Here is a 6000-nt window from a genome sequence, read left to right as displayed (position 1 = left end):
GTATAATAATATCTATTATATATTATATATTATATATATTAATACATTTTCTATGAAGAATATACAATCTACTTATCTCTACGGTATCTATTAAATTTTTATTACTAAACATTGTATTAGCGTCAAGATGCTGGAATCTGTCTGTTTAGAATTAAGGTGCAATTTCATTGACGCTACTTTTTAGCGTCAATGAAAAGGCCGCTTTATGCGCAAGGGTGCTGCGCACGTATTTTTGACGCTCGACGCTTGACGCTTCCATCTAAAAACGCCTTTAACCCGCGTGGTGAAGCAGCTACGATATACAGTTCAATGATTTTGACCGGTTTGAACATGCCCATTGTTTTTCTGTAAATGAATATCCTCTTCTAATTTTACATAATAAATCGATTTCAATTTCTAAACATGTATGCCTTAGTAAAATTTTTTGATAATGTACAATACGTATGCAATTCTAAAAATATTACTGTTAAAAAGGGCATAACATATGTCAAATATAGTGATAGACGTATGTACCCAGCAAACATTATAGCAAAAAACAGTAAGTAAAATATTTTGTATCTTTAATTGTTATTTTACCGTGTCATTAAAACTATACTCAGACAACATGAAGTTCAAAATCGGAATATAAGACGTCTAAAGACGTCTTTAAGACGTTTTATGTTCCGATTTGGACTTTATGTTGTCTGGAAAATAAGTTTAAAATAAACATTATTATAGTAAATAAGTTTACAATACAGTCATGTCATATTTGTATTTATATTATCCTGTACATTTAGCATTACCTGTTCTTTGATTTTAAATTCTATTTGCCTTATTGAAATTCATTACTTCAGCTTGAAAAATCAGATTAATATATGAAAATAAAAACTTGTGAATATACCAGCTATAAACTACCTTCCTTAACATTACAGATAATAAGAAACTTTTACAACAAATATTACAAAATATATATAAAGATGTACCATATATTACATGCGAAAGATTGAATAACATAAAAAGCATAAGAATAGTAAAGACGAATCTAATACGCAAAGAAGCTACCATCCAAACAATTGCTCTAGAGAACTCAGGTAAGAATAATCATGAAGAAACTATACTTTCATTTCGTGATATATATTGTTCAAAATATTGTTAAATATATAACTTCAAGTATAATTCTGTTATATATACTATAATGTCTATATACTATAATTATATACAGGGTCTACCAAAAGTGTGGAAACCCCTAAATATCTCGGAAAATATACGTTTTACAGAAAAGTGTTTCCAACAAAAGTTGTAGGGTTTAAGAAGATCTATATACTGATTCTATCAGTTTGACCTTGGATGGCGTCGTCAAGGTCAGGTCAAGGTCACATTGACTTTTTTAAATGACACCCCCTACATTTGATTGCATATTCTTAGCTTAATTCAAGAGCTTTCCAAAACACTATAATAATGTTCATTTTTATTAAGTACTTTGCGAGTTATGAGGGTTGAATGATAGAGTAGCGCCGGTATTAACATTATCCAAGGTGTACTACATGGAGGTTACTCGCTCGGATTTGCATCTGTTGTGTGTGTGATCCAGCTAACTAAGGCAAGATCGATTCCTCAACATATCCTCATATTTCGCTGAAGTCAAATTGCCAAAAAATTGCTCCATAAAACGTGTATGAAACGTCTCGTTAGTTCCTTCATTTACCGCTATGTGACGCACTACATGCAGTCTAACTCGCATTTAAAATTCAACTAAGAATGTATAAAGCTATCAAAGAACGAGCACCTTCTAACTTCAGCTTTGAGCAAGCAGAAATTAATTGTTATCGTCCAAATACAACGTACGATTAATTAAAATTAAACGTTTTAAAAATGGCTGGCGACTTGTCGGAACGTGAAAGAATCACTATCCTCATGATGCGTGGATGGGGTGATAACGAAAGATCGTTCTCTGATGTCGTTCGATTATTTAATGACACGTATCCGAACCGTCGAATTAATAAGTCCACTGTGTTAAAAACAATAGAACGTTTTAGACAAACTGGTAGCGTAAGAAATCGCTCTAAGTCAGGAAGACCATTGTCTGCAACCAACGAAGAAAAACAACTTGATGTTCTGCAGACATTTATTGAAGATCCCAATTCTAGTGTTCAGAGAGTCGCTCAAACTCACGATATTGCTCCCATGTCAGTTTGGAGAATTTTAAAGAAGAACAAGTTCCATCCATATAAATTGCAATACGTTCAAGAATTGCAAAACGGAGATGAGGAGCGTCGTATACATTTCTGTGAAAGAATGATGGCACTAATAGATGTCCGGCCCATCTTCCCTTATCAAATTGTTTTCACAGACGAGGCAACTTTTACCTTAACGGGAGAAGTTAATAATCAAAATTTTCGTTTCTGGTCAGATGAGAATCCGAATTGGGTGCGGGAAACTCACACACAACATCCACAAAAAATAAATGTATGGTGCGGAATAATAGATGGCTATTTAATAGGGCCGTTTTTTTTTGAAGAATATTTGAACGCTCAAAGGTATGAGAGATTACTTGTTGATCAAATAATTCCAGCCATACAGAATACTTTTCCAAATAATTTCCAAGAAATATGGTTTCAGCATGATGGAGCTCCTGCTCATTTTGGTGCAGGACCACGTCGTATTTTAAATGAGACTTTTCCGCTACGGTGGATAGGAAGAAGGAACGGAAATGAGGGAGGAGAGGATTGGCCACCTCGGTCACCAGATCTAACTCCTCTTGATTATTATCTATGGGGATATCTGAAGAGTAAGGTTTACAGAACAAAACCTAAAACCATTCACGAATTGATACAGCGAATAAGGGATGAAATGGCTTTGATACCTTTTGAAACGAATCGTAAAGTCATTTCTACATTCTACCAAAGATTAGCATATTGTCAGGAAGTAAATGGCAGCCACTTTCAGCATTTACTTTAACACATTGAAACACATTTGCAATCGTTTGGTGCAACCTAACCTGATCTCTGTATACACGCACCGCACGCACGCACACGCACACATTTCGAACAATTATTATGATAAATGAGCATCCACAAATTTATTTACTGTTTACTATGTCGATTGCTTTCCAGGTCTTTAAATGCTCGATTGTAATTTGGTTGGGTCTTTGCTTTTGCTGACTGGATCCACGACCGATCTTGCCTTAGTTAGCTGGATCACACACACAACAGATGCAAATCCGAGCGAGTAACCTCCATGTAGTACACCTTGGATAATGTTAATACCGGCGCTACTCTATCATTCAACCCTCATAACTCGCAAAGTACTTAATAAAAATGAACATTATTATAGTGTTTTGGAAAGCTCTTGAATTAAGCTATAAGAATATGCAATCAAATGTAGGGGGTGTCATTTAAAAAAGTCAATGTGACCTTGACCTGACCTTGACGACGCCATCCAAGGTCAAACTAATAGAATCAGTATATAGATCTTCTTAAACCCTACAACTTTTGTTGGAAACACTTTTCTGTAAAACGTATATTTTCCGAGATATTTAGGGGTTTCCACACTTTTGGTAGACCCTGTATACAATATATACTATAATTTGTGACGTGACGCTTTTTAAGCTCCGTCACGATTTCCCCGCCGAGGGAAAACAGCGTGTGCGGGGTCGTCTCTCGCGCCTGAGAGGAGACTACCGCTACTTATTATTCAAATGTATAGACTTGTGTTTAGCGAAATTTAAGACTCGCGATGCGAATACGGCTACTGTGCGTGCGTGCAGGATCGACCATTTGTAAAAGAAGCTACCGCGAGATACCAAGGATACCGAGAAGATACCGGAGATACCGCAAGCCTCAGGTCAAGTACTAAGGTCCCGCGCCGCCGCCCTTAGTAATGTCAGGGAAATTAAATCTGCATATTTTTCAGATGTAAAAAGAAACGGCAGCGAATCCAGACGACGGTGCCGAAAGCAACTTTACAGGCAGCCGACTGGAAAACTAAAACCTCGGAAGGAGACGCGGATACGGCCTGGCCAGCCGGTCACGTCCCCGAGAATCGGCACCAGCACGAGCACCATCGCTGAGGAATACTGGGCCCCTGCGTAAGGGCAACGCCGTAAAACATCAGCGACTTTCGAGGGGGCGGAGAATCCACCCCATTTTTCCCGGAATCGACAAAATGCGCGGAAGATCGGCGCGGGATTCGAGGGCCTTGCGAGCACAGACGAAGATCGTCACTGTACGGTGAGCTAGTGACCTGTGCACAGCAAACAGAACCTAGAGGAGACGACCTTGAGGGAGCAGCCACCTGGACAAAATTGTAAGCCGTCGCACAAGTAGCCGGTTAGAAATTTTCATCCGGGATCAGCTGGTGTCATCGTGCCGAGATACCGTCGCAGGGCGGCTATCATACCGTGATAAAGATTACCGTGAAGTTTAATACTTGTACCGTAGTTGTCGGACGCCAGCTGTCCCCGGAGCCGCGGATTTGTTCCTCTCAGGGGTGTTCGTGCCGTCAGTCCGTGGTATTATGTATCGTTTTCGTACCGTTTAAAAATTGTATCGTTCCCGTTACCGTTTGTTTTCTTGTATCGATACTCCGAGCGTGACGCGACAATTTTTGGTCGAGTATATCGCATACCGGAAAGCGGGATTTGAGCGCGTAATTTCTTTGCGAGCGTGTGTTACCGAAATTAAGTGAACGGCTCTGCAAGAATATTACCCCACGTGAAATCTCCGCCGAAAAGTATTTAACGTATCGCTTGTTCGAAATTTCCGTTACGCGGACGTCGTGCTATTGTTAACAAAACCAAAAGTTCGTGCTGCGACCGTTACATCGGGTAAACAATTTCCGTCTACCTCCTTGAAACTACCGTTAAAAAAAGCTTTTGTTTTTTCATCGAGACTTTGTCGAAAGTCATCGTTAATTGCCGTAAGAAAAGGTTCGATTCGAGTTATATCGAACTTCTATAAAATAAGTATACCGTCTATTTCGGGTGAAAATTCTGTTTATTTCTTAGTTGTCGATTACTCTTTACCGTTAATTATTGTTGAGCGTAAAAGTTACCGTCACAATTGTACGAAAATTCAGGTGCGATTTATATCGATATAGAGCACGAGGCTCGCGCCTCCAGGAGTGTTCGTAAACCATCCGCGTATAATCGTCTGATCGTAAAATTCCCGTACACTCTGGTTACCGATAATTACGTGGATTACCGCCATAAAACTAGTTGAGAGTCATACCGAAATTTGTTAGCGAGACGAACGTCTCGACGTACGAGCTGAAATCAGACGTAATTCGTTCTCGAGTTTGGTAGAGATTTCGCCGCTAATGCTCACGGCCTTCGATTACCGTCATTATTGAAAGGCTAAAACTATTTCAATACCGTTTTTTTCCCTTGTTGTTTTATTGCCGACTCAGAATCGAGATTTCAAGCAACCTTTCAGAGATCATTGTATCTGACCTTCGCATCAGCCGTTATAACGTGTCCATTGTTTCCGCAATTTATAAGATAACCGTTATATTTCGAAATTTATCTGCTTTCTTTTATTATTTTATCTGGTGCCTTGCGTTCTTGTATATTTACCGGTATATTTACCGATTTTCTCGCTATTATATTAAATTTTATCGCTATTATATTAAATTTATCGCTATTATATGAAATTTATCGCTATTATATTAACTTTATCGCTATTATATTAAATTTTATCTATATTATATTAAAGTCAACTACTGTTCATTGTGTGTGTATTCTAACATTACAATATATGTAATTAATTGTGAACAAAATAACTGAGTAGTCATTTCTCTCTCCTAACGATAATCTAGCGCTCTCTCTCCCGTACGATAAATGATTCGCAAAGAACTCTGCCCCTCTGCCATAAACTGAGCTTGCCGTTACCGTTTCGATATCGTGGCGCGGAAATACCGCACCTGGCGCCCATATCCTATCTCCTTTTTTGTTGGAGATTCCGTTACCGTACTGTACCGCCATTTTAAGATACCGTTACCGCCATTTTAAGATCCCGATACCGC

Source organism: Camponotus floridanus, unplaced genomic scaffold, assembly GCF_003227725.1.
Source record: "Camponotus floridanus strain SB8 unplaced genomic scaffold, Cflo_v7.5 scaffold270, whole genome shotgun sequence".
NCBI lineage: Eukaryota > Metazoa > Arthropoda > Insecta > Hymenoptera > Formicidae > Camponotus > Camponotus floridanus.
Note: the sequence above shows the minus strand (reverse complement) of the source record.